Below are 12,309 nucleotides of genomic sequence, written 5' to 3' on the forward strand. Positions count from 1 at the left end.
CAAGTTGAGCGTTGAAAACAATTGGCATTTGAAAAGCACCCTTTGATGCTGTCTCTCAGAAGAGCCTGATATTTTCAGCTGATGCATTTTGTTAGCACACAAGATACATCTCTTTCCATGAAATTAATTGGCAGGGGGCTTTCAGTGATATTAATGGCTATGTGATTAGCTTGCTGTTCTTGGCGCAATGCTAATGAGAGCTTCCTTCAGGGGAACACTCAGCTGATCCTCAGCTTGCGTGCTCTTCACCTCAGAGGCTTCAGCTGAAGATTATGAAGGTTATAGTTTCAGTGAGAGGTGGAAAAGCGTAATGTCAGCAAGAAAAATACTCATTAGCTACAAATATCCAATTAGGTACCAGCTAGGCAGGACTGAACAGTCATTTGTAGGGGATATTAGGAGGAGAAGAGTCCTTGCAGATATCCTCTCAAAAGATTGCTCCCAATTGCTCTGCACTGCAATCCTGAAATGGTGCTGGGGCAGGACATTTGTTGCAGATAGCATAAAACAAAATCTGGGCTCCTTGACTGCTGTTCCTCATATAGTGTTGATTACTACAGATTCATATAAAATATTGGACTTTCATCCGACATTTCAAATGATGATAAGGTCTGAGCTGCTGTCTGCTGGAAGTCATGATTTGTGTTGGGCTCCAGATCAGACCCAGCTTATCCATTTCTGCAGCAGCATTTTGGACATAGTTCCAAAAAAAACCCCATGACCAACTTTAACAACAAAATGTGAAATATCTGAATAGGGATGCTATCTTGAATCAATGTGGCTAAATGTAATGTTGTTATTAATATGCATTAATTAGAAGCAATCTTCTGCAGATGTGGCTGTGCATTTGTAACTGGTGGAGTGATGCATACAGATCCTTCAGTTCTGTAACTTTCCAGTTGAATGGTGCTCTCAAATGTGCAAGCTGAAGGAGCAGTCTGGAAATGTGACCTTTGTCAGAGTGAATCTCACCGTAGTGGAGATTCTTCTTGAGATGTGTCATGACAACAGACTTGGATCTATTTCTCTTGTGTTTTGTATTTTGTTGTTTTTGTTGTGGGTGTTTTTTTTGTGTGTGTGTGTGTTATATTATTATTATTATTATTTTTTGCATGCACTACTGCAGCCAATGTATTCAACAGGTGACATTTCTGTCTTTATGTATCATAAAAATCTCTAAACAGTTAAGAAATCATTAGAACTCCTTTGATCTGGGTGAGTTCAAGACCTGGGAAAAGCACTTGGATCATCTAATCTGACTTTTGTGTATCATATGCATCTTGCAACTCTGTCAGGTATCCTTGTGTAAAAACCAAATGTTTAAATTAGGCTGATGGACTGTAACTTTCAGGGAACTGAACGGTGTACCATATGCAGGAAACATGCTATAAGCCTCCCCATTGATGCCAACCTTGCCACACTGCCTTGTAGCAGATTCAGCTGGGATCTCAGCTCCAGCGGTGGCCAGGCACCGATGATCCAAAACTAATGAAGGGGAAAAAAATCCTGGAATAACATCTCACAGATCTGGTGCCTCTGCACTGGTATAAACCCTTGGCTTTCTGCAGACTGTCCTGCCACGATGTGTGATCGCCACCAGCTCAAACAAGACATTAGCCCAGTTAGAGTTCAGTTACCGCTGCACCACTCCTTGAAGCCGGCTGCACGTTGCAGTGAGAACTCTTTCTTGTAGCTGCCTTTGAATGCTGCCCTTTTGTTCCCTGCATTTGAGCTGACCTACACGTTTTCTTTTGTTTTGCTAAATATAGGCGGTCTAAAGCTTTCAGCGAAATGAAGTAACCTATTCAGAGACAAACTGCAATGTAAAAGGGTGCATTTGCCTTTTAGCAAACATAATAGCATCAAATCAATTATCTCAACAAAGGCTAGGTAGCATTTTACCCTACTGGCCGGGGTGCTGCAAGCTTCTATTGTCTCATGTAACTTTTTGTTGTTTTGAGAATGGCTATTTGCATAACAGCGCTGATTAGGCATGGTTTAGAATTAAAGCACTCAGCCAGGCTGGTGTTTTGGATGTCAAGTGCATTGAAGAAACAAGACTAATTGGAAAGGAGAACTAATTTCAATCTTCGAAGTCTAATTTGAGCAATTAGTAAAGAATTAGAATGGCATGGACATAACCAAGAAATGTCAATAGGTAACAAATGTCAAGTAAAGCGCAGTAACGCTGTGATTTGGGCTGGTCTCTAAGTGTCTTTGTCTGGGCTCTCCTTAGCTTCTTCAGGCATAAGCTACAGCACTGGTGGGAAAAGGAGGCACTGAGGCTGAGAGCTGGGGCTGTTCAGCCTGGAGAATAGAAGCTCCGGGGAGACCTGAGAGTGGCCTTTCAGTATCTAAAGTGGGGCTATGAGAAGGAAGGGATGGACTCTTCAGCAGAGTCTGTTGTGACAGGACAAGGGGAAATGGTTTCAGACTAATAGCGGGGAGATTCAGATTGGATATAAGAAAAAAGTGTTTTACTATAAGGTTGGAGAAGCACTGGCACAGGTTGCCCAGAGAAGGGTAGACGTCCCATCCCTGGAGATGCTCAAGGTCAGGTTGGACAGGGCTGTGTGCAACCTGAGCTGTAGGTGTCCCTGTTCACTGCAGGGGAGTTGGACTAGATAACCTTTAAAGGGTCTCTTTCAACTCAAACCATTCTATGATGCAGTCAGAAAAACAGGTCTGAATATGTGGGGGTTGTGACAAACTAGTCCAAGTATCTGTGTGATTCAGGAGGCCAGGTCCTGTTTGTTCTCCAGCGTTGTATGCCATCACTGCTGGTGCTCTGGAAGATACACAGCCTTTATTGATGTGATAGAAGAGGGAGGGAGGGAGCCAGGCGGTGTGTAGGAGTTAAAAGGAGATCGGAGCAGAACCAGAAATAGATCTCGTTTCTAGACAGTGTTATCTTTCAAGCCATAAGTTGCAGGAGGGACTGTGTGGAGATCCAGATCCACATTTCAGTCTGAAGTTTTAGACCTGCTACTATCTGGAGTATTGCCACATTCTCCTTCCATGCCCTCTTAGTGTGGCGTAAATTAACAGGAAAGGCAATTACAGACAGAATATGTCACTGCATTTATACCTTTGCTTATTATTTACATGAAGTTTTGAAAAGCTGCTTTGGAAAGAGGTTTTCATGTATGGAATTTCCCTTAATACTGTCCCTTGCAAGTTTGGAGTGCTGCTGCAGATACTTTGACAAATCCATGGATAGGGGAATGTTTGGTGCCATTCAATTAATCTTGCCTCATATCTGCTGCTCCTTTAAACCTAGTAGCTGTTTTACTGTGTTGGGAGAAGGGAGGGAGGACTGCCTTGGGGTTGTGTCTAACTCTGCATTGATTTTCCCAGTCACAAGAGTAGTGTCTGGGACACTTTCTCAGTGATTTTATGGAGATCAAGTAAGAGTTGTGTTTTCTTTGAAAGTCTTTGTTTTTGTCCTGCGGATTGCATATCTTGCTATGATATATAAAAGGCAGTGGTAGCCTGCTCAGTTTTCTCAGCACTGTCACCAATCCTGGTGGGACTTCCAGAACCTGTGGAAGTGGGCAGCAGATAGGATTTCTGCTTCCCTTGCCTTACTTATCTGCTGTCTACAGAAAAAGATGTCTTGCTTCCAAGGTTGGAATTCCCTAGAAGGGATCATCTGATGGGTACCCATATCAGTTATTGTTTATGGTGCATATTTGTTATGCATTTGCTTTGCATTTATCTTTCTGTTATACAGCTGTTACCATCAACACTGACTTTAAATCAATTCCTTGTCACTGACAGTGGCTGTAATTCATTTACAAAAAGCAATTATCTTTGCTGTGGAAAAAGTCCAGATAAAACTCACGTTAAACTGATGTGAAACATGCGCCATACTGTTGGAAGTTGGAGTGTTTTGGCAAGATCAGTATTCCAGTCTTAACTGTGTGTCCCTGCAGATGATAGGTACTTTCACAGAGCTATGAAGGAAAAAGTACAACAATTACATTTAGGAGGTTGATGTGCTGTGAGTACGTAGATGAGTTCACATGTGATTAGGTTTTTCTGTGTTCAGTGAGATGTCACCTGTCTGCAGAACTGAACATTATGTGAATGCTTTAAGAAGGGCAAGTGAATTTCACATCACACTTTTTCCTCACTCTGCAATTACTGGCAAGTTTTGAGGCAGAACAAGAAAGTGTATGAAGTACCAATACCAAGCATTATGAAAATCATATATTTTTTTTCACACTCTTCTGAGTCCTAAATGTTCCAGTGACCTTAATAGGGGCAAGCTAGTTTAGATTCTGTAGTTTTCCTGAATGCTCAGCTTAATGAAAATATTGACTGTTTTTTTGATGCTGAGTCTCTAAACACGATAACCAACACGCCACTGTGAACACAGCAAAGACTGTATGAGTGAATATTGCCATATAAGATGCTTATTAAACTGGGGCTGTATTTACCCAAATTGTTGCGACAGGCCCATCAGCTTCATTAGGTTGCTCAGCTGAGTAGCACAGAGCTCATGATCAAATCAGTTTTAAATGAGCATACAGCCAATTTATATCTCAGCCCCTCAATTAACATGAATGGGAAGGGTTGCACATACATATTTTCATAAAATTGGAAACTTTGTTACATCTATACCTATTCAAAGAAAGTCAGCAGTTTTCTTCCCATTGCTTGGCTTCTTTGAAGAAATCCCAGCCTTCTTCCCCTTTTCATTCCAAGCCATAATTGTGCCACACTCATCATTTCAGATCGGTTCCAGTGTCATGATCAGCTTCAAACACGAGGTGAGCAGAGAAAAAGCATGCAACTCAGTAGCTTGATGTGACATTTTCATTATGCTTCAAAACTTTGAAATATCCTACCCTGTCATACCCAGATATTTTCATTTAGAAAGAAATTGATTTTACTAGATGGCTGTATCAGGATGGCCCAGTATCCTCTAAAAGAAGGCATCCTTGGAAAATGTTTGTTCTTGTACAGAAATAAACTACAGAATGAATCTCAAGGGAAACAGAAAGTGTTTATGGGAGAACTTGTCAATGCATTCTTAACCTTTGAACTTCACTCACTCCTGAGTACACTGCATAGCAGGGTTTCAAAATAAAAATGTGCAGTAGCTCAGATTTCCTTTGGAGTACAAGTCCAACTTAATTGCCTACAGAACTATCTTAAAGTCAGTGCAAGAAAGCAGTAAAAAGTCTGCAGGATGTTTGTCTTATAACTGATTATTATTATTATTATTCCCATTAGAAAACAGTCTAGAGCTCTATACAATACTCTAGAATTCTGGTTAGGTCATGATCAGGCAGCATCCATTTATTTTAGAATGTCAAGATCAGTTTAACCTCAAGATGGTGCTAGATGGTTAAGTTGGCTGTCACAACAACTCTCGTTTGTAATTTCAATTTTTGCAGAGTGAAAAAGAGTCAATAATGTATAATTGGTTAATAACCAAGAAGGAAGCATTAAGGATTCTTATTAATGTGGTTCACGTGTATAGATTAATATGTTTATCTACATGAGCAGGGAATGAATTGATTTGAAAAGATACTGATTATATCAGCATCTATGATAAATAGTGCTTGAAAAGGAGCAGGTATGTATGAAGGTATTGGGATAAATGGAATAGGAAATATACAGTATGCAGTGTGATGTCTCACCAAGTTATGAGAACCAAACAGCAGTCCGGGAACATTGGGAGCATTTTGGCAAATTAAATTACTTGAAGTATATAGATAAGTGATAAGTAGTTAAAGCTGAATGTTTTGAAGAATTATAAACTCTTTTATTCAAAATAAATAAAAAGCAGAAATGCATTCATTATACCAAATGAAGTTGTTTTCCTTCTAGAAGATGGTTACCCAAATCATGGCCATAATATTTAAGATATAAGAGTGCTATGAGAGTGCTAAGGCCTTGCTGGTGCAAACGCAGAGTGCTTAATGTAACGAATCAGTGTGCTCCATCTGAGATCAACAGGGAAATGAGCTGCATTATTATAATGACTTTCTTAGCACAAGCAGTCATGTGGATGGTGTTACAGCAGAACAGAAAATGCAGACTGCTGTTGGGGGCTTTTCCTTCAGTTGTGGCATTGATCTTCTGGTACAGTGAAACAGTGGTCAGATAACCAGAAATTCATATTGCAGCTTCAATTCTTGTGAGAGAGTTAAGGGAAAGATTTTTCAAAGGAGCTCTTGACCACTGCTTTGTTACTATTTATTGCAAAAACCAAACAAACAAACCAAAACACTGGTTTTGTATATGCTGCTCATAAATCAATGTGTTGTCGCTGCAATGGATCTGCTCTCTTAGAAAAAGTGTTTCTCCAGCTTGAAATGTGAGCGTGCTTGTAGATCCCAATTCCTGGGCAGACCCGTGGGTGTTGGAAAGCAGCAAGTCTGTCTCCTCACTCCCTCACTGGGTTATTTTTGTTGTTGTTTCCTTTTCTTTTGTCTTTTTTAATGCTCGGTATTTTGGCAACAAGATTTAATCTCTCAGAAAAGCTGCAAAATGGGAACAATTTATGTGTCAAGTCAATTTATTTTGCACTAGAAAGGCCTTTCAAAAAGATGTTTGTTTAATGTGTAACCTGATAAATGAATCAGCAAAATAACATGGGAGCTTGGGGATGTGCAGTGACAGCTGGCTTTTTATTTCATTTTATTTTTAATTTCGAAATTTTTATTTTGACAGGCATTTGTCTTGATATCTTCCAATGTTTTCATAATTGTTTAATGCAAGCAATTACTAATGAGGATGCTGAATCAGCCAAGACAACATTACAGAAATCTGAAAAGCTCTGGGATTGAAAAGGGCTGCTTGATCTCCTGAAATCCCTGGAAATTTGCCACCATGCCTTTGTATTTAAAAGCGAAGATTTTGCTGTCCCTTTCATTTGTAAACCCAGAATGACATAAATGAACACACTGATGCCTATACTGCTCAAAGGCTTAGTTCCTCTAGGGTTTATATAATGCATTTCTTGGAGAAAAAGAGTCAGCCAAGTGTAGTTGTTTGGTTCTTTATAAAGCAGAGAAATGGAAGCTGGGTTGTGTCCTACCCACAGATTCCTATCAGATACAGATAAAAGTATAAATAGCCTAGGAGACAGCGTCCTCTTAAATGACCATCCTAAGGTTACTGGGGCTTTTGGAGAAGATTTTTCTTGTCTACATAGTTATAAAGAACCTGAAAGTTGATTGAAGTTTTTATTGTAGGTAAATATAATTCTACATCATTCAGTATTTAAGCAGGGCAAATGTCTTATGTATAATATTTAAAAAACTGTTCAGAAAGAAATAACACACCGGGCACCACAGTTATCCAAAAATCTGTTCTAAAAAGTATTTCAGAAAGGAAATAGATGGCATTTTTTAGAGCAGTGGGGAAATGAACAAACTATGATTTTATTTTCACTGTATTCCAGTGTGACATTCCAGCTGACAGAAGGAGAGAGCCAGTAATAAAATTCATGCTTACATGGTTCAGGATTAATCAAGGGGAGAGTTAGGGTAAGAGTATTTAGCTAAAAGTCATTTTAAGTCACAAGTGCATAAGGATAGATGATTAATTATGTTGTCCACTTTGGGCAATGACTGTGCAGGACAAATGGCATTTAGACGTAAGTCAGTTTCAAAAACAAAAGCACTGAGTGGCAGTTAAAACGAAGGCATTATTTTTTCTTCCTCGTAAGGCAGTGTGTATTGCTGAGAAATGTTTCCTTTTTGGATTCATTGAGGAATTAAGCTAAAAGTTGTTTATAGATATTGATCCTGATACAGGATCCTTCCAGGAGCAGTCTTGGAGGTGCATCTGCTGAGACGTAGAGGCTGAGTGCTTGTACCGACCTCTGCTGCACAAAGATGAGACTCAGCACCTGGATCTCCATATGGAGGATAAAAGTTTTTGCATTAAAAAAGGAAATCTTTCCAGCAACTTCTTTGGCAGGTACAATCATAAAGATAGTCTTTGAGCATCTTATTACGTTGTTAATGTATTCCCATTGGGAAGTTAAACTAATTAACTTCTTTCTTATGCATACCTTGGTGATATTTTTACATTTCCCAGGGCACAAAACCAATCACAAGAACAGAAAAGTGTCACCTTCCAATAGATACTCCATGGCAGGCACTGGAGGTCATTTTTAAAGCAAAAGGTTTTGTTTGCTCTTCAGTTTCTTAACAACGTAGAACAAGAAATTATATGTCCTTACCTGATAACTTTGCTTCAGCTTGGTGGTTCTCTCTTCTTTCTCTGTTTTTTAAGTTTTATTTCTCTCTGCTCTTGGTATCATCAGTGCCTATTCTTGTGATCTATGATTGCCAGAAAAAGAATATAAGAATGATCTCAGCGTTAAGAACTATAGGGCTACTGGACAGAGTACAACTAAGGACCCACAGAGGTGCTGAGGGGATTGGAGCACCTCTCCTGTGAGGAGAGGCTAAGAGAGCTGGGGCTGTTCAGCAGAAGAAGGCTCAGGGGGATCTCTTCCATGTCCATAAATACCCAAAGGGAGGTGCAGAGAGGACACAGCCAAGCTCCTTGCAGCTCTGCCCAGTGCCAGGAGCAGAGGCACTGGGCACAACCCGGAGCACAGCAGCTCCCTCTGCCCATCAGGCAGCACTGCTGTGCTGTGCGGTGCCGGAGCCCTGGCACAGGCTGCCCAGAGGCTGTGGGGTCTCCTCCTTGGAGCTCTCCCAAAGCTGCCTGCCCATGGGGCTGGGCCCTGCTCTGGATGCAGAGGGACCCCAAGATGCCTCCAACCTCAGCCATGCTGTAACTCTGTAAGACTGCCATTCAGTGTTCTGATGCCATCTGCATCTGTAACATAATGATGTGCGAATAGCTGCCCTGGATCTCCTCAGTCTTGATCTAAACCTACTAACCTGATTGTTTTCCTTTTGTTAAGGTTTCATTGCTTCTGTCTACGTTAAAAACAAGGTCTTTGGAACATAACAAATTTCAGTGAACAGTGGTCAAGTGGAGCAGAACTTATTTAGATGGATAATGAAGGACAGACAGAACACAACACCAGTGCCTGTATGCAGACGCAGCCTCTGATGGCAACTTCTGTCATTAATAGTGTTCTTCCAACTATGAGGGAGTATATTCTTCTAAAAGTATTGTCAGTGTGTTGTGGAAAACCACAGTAACACAGGACAAGGATCATTGTCTGCATCTGCCTTGTAATTCTAAATGAGGTATTTTTACTAGTTTGGAATTTAGAATGGCTTTTGTGTCAGGCAAGGTCTTTTTTTTTTTTTTTTTTTTTTTGATGTTGTGTGATGCTCACAGCAAAGCAGTGAGTCTAAACTGCAATTCAGCATAATATCCCTAATTTGAGGTGTAGACAATTATGACAGATTAACCAGAGATAATAGCTGTGAACTTTATTCTTTATTACCTGTATCAGCAATGTTGGAAGAATAAATGGAAGGCATAAATGAAATAATCTGTTGCTGGGCAGCTGAAGAACACACTAAATCACCTTGTTAACTAAGAATGAAGACTATGTTCTTGAACAGACAGAAAAAATCATGATTAAGGTCACTCTAGATTTATTATTTCAAGGAATATTATTTAAAAAAAGGGGTCTCTTTACATTATAGTTAGCTAAAAGAAGCCTCCATCTTCAGCTGGTTCGCATAAGAGTTTGTTCAAGAATTCATTAGATGACAATGTCACTGAATGAATTGAGGGAAATCTTTTGAACTGCATGAAATATATGTTTCCAAAAGCACAAGCAGCAGGAAAGAGGTTGGCAGCTTTCTTGTATGGCTCTTAGGAAATTGCATAGTTGCACAGCTTTGTATTCCACAGCCACAACGAGCACAGGTTTTGTTACTTCTTTTTCCCCAAAACAAATTTTGTGAGGAGGAAAAGGGATTATGGACAATGTAAATATAATCTACTTTATATTTTAAAATGTCTAAAATGGAAAACAGATACTAACCTCAATGAATGTAAGCATATATTTCATGAAAAAATAGGAACTTATTCTGAAATATATTCAAACCATTATCAGACTGTTATCACTTACAAATATGCTTTAATCAAAATCTACACTTCAAAGAAATTTCAATTCTTGGGAAACAATTGCTACAGAGAAAAATGAGGTGAAATGAGTGCTGCGAGTCCTGTTCAAGACTATTTGTCCATTGAATGTGATCGTCCTGTGGGAAGCCACTTAGCAGAACCTAGGTCTAGATTCATCCCATGTAACTTTAGCAGTCTCCTTAACATGCTGAGATGGCCAGTGTGGAAAGATGCACAGCTCCAGGAAGGCTGCACCCAAGTGGCAGTGCCTTTCTTCTCCCTTGATGGAAGCAACAAGATATTAAGGCTTCCAAGAGCTGAGAAGGTACAGAAACCAGAGGTATTTGGGTCATACTGAAGAACTTGTAGTTTACTCCTTGCTAATAAAAATCAACCCTAATAAAGACTGTTACAAATCTTAACCATTACAGTGAAGCTTAAAAGAATCTTGCTCTCATCTGCCCAAGGAGAATCCCTGTTGCTATTTCCATTGTGATTCAGCCTAGTCAGTTGATTTACACTGCAAAATTGCGTAGCATGAAACTGAACGCCTCTGGTTCAGCCTCTCCTCTGTGGATCCCTGGCAGCGGTAGAAACAACACAGAAGAAAAGGATTTCATACCAAATCCTTATTTTCTGCCAGCAAATACGTTCAGGATTACAGGGTAATAATTCCGGGCAGATTGAGGAGCTTCATGGATGTTATGAAGTTATATATGTTGCCCACAGACTTTCAGCTCAGTGAATTTGAGTGTGTAATAGCCTGTGATGAAGCATGCAGGTCTATCAGTGCCCCTGGAGGAGACTCTGAAGTCATTTCACACCCTGTGCTGAGCGGAATCTATTAAGAGGACAACCTGCCAAGCCAAGTCCAAACTAGTTAAATTCCCTACCAGGGTCTGAAGCTATTCAGGGTGTTACTAATAATGGAAACATCATTATCTGCAGCCAAACTCATTTACATGATGTATTTTGAAAGAAGGGAATTGGGATTAGTGAGGAGAGAACTATTCTTCCTGCCAGTCGAAGCAGTGAACGCTGGTGTTACCCAAGAGACTTTTTGATTTCTTGTCCTCGTGTTTATTGACTGTCAGCATACATGGTCGACATGAAGTTACAGACATTTCCTTGAGACAAAGCTCTCCTTGAGATTTGACAGCCTCGCATGTGTCGTGTTTAAATGTTAATAGTTTATCAGCCTTTCTCTGTCACCACAAGACATAGATCAATGAGCATCAAGAAGGTAAGTGGTGAAATTAGAATTGTGGCAACTATTTGGATACTCAGATGATATAGAGACATGCCATAGTGGTCAGAGGAGCGGTACCTCTGTTAGGCATTTCTAGAACCAAGCCCGCAGATGTTTCTAAAGGAGCTGACCTGCTTTGAGTGGAGGTTATTGGGCTCAAAGCACATTGATTGGGTACAGTTTTGTGGTTCACATTCTACTTAAGCTCGCACTAGATGGCAATAACTGTCCCCTGAAGGCTTACAATACCTATTACCTAGAAAATGGCTGTACATTTTCTACTTTGTAAAGTGAGAACCACTTTTACCGTTCAGCTCTGCCTTTCTCACAGAAGTGAGTTTTGTTACAGGATGAATCCAAAGTCAGTGGTTTCATTTTCTCCAGGAACACCGCTGAACGTATTTTTTTCAAAGCACTGATCGAAGAACCAGCAGCCCTGTTAAATTCTTCTTCACACGCACTCCTCTCCTATCAGCAGAAATGAAGTTTTATCCTTGGGAAATATTTCAGTGCCTGCAGTGGCCGCTACTGTTCTATCTGCTTCTGATGCCCCAGAGTGCCAGAATGATTTCAAATACCATCCACAGTGAGCTAATATTGCCAAAGAGATTTCAAATACCAGCCAGCCTTTGCTGTTCACACCCGAGTAGTTTAAAATATCAGCATCGGAGTAGCCTCATAAATTAGCAGCGCATTACATCTTTTCATTACAGATGTGGCAATGTCATCCAAGAAAGTTAATGACTCAGGCACCAGGAAATGGTCTTCTAGGTAGCAAATGTTCAGCAGATCACAGTATTCCATTTATAGCACAGAAGATGATCTAAATGTCACCACTGCTCTGGAGAAAACAAACTACTCCATACAAACATGCTGTGGGCTCTGTCCATGAGAAAAAAGTGTTTCTCTTGCTAGCTCAAGTAGTTCTGTCGTGCTCATCTATCATACTACCTGTAGTCTTCAGTAATCTATGCCTCTGTGTATTAGTAGTATATGGTAATATTCTCGTGGTGGATATTTGTAGTCAGGAC

Source organism: Centrocercus urophasianus, unplaced genomic scaffold (genome assembly GCF_019232065.1).
Source record: "Centrocercus urophasianus isolate 14NV4802_14NV808 unplaced genomic scaffold, USGS_Curo_1.0 seq_29, whole genome shotgun sequence".
Taxonomy (NCBI): domain Eukaryota; kingdom Metazoa; phylum Chordata; class Aves; order Galliformes; family Phasianidae; genus Centrocercus; species Centrocercus urophasianus.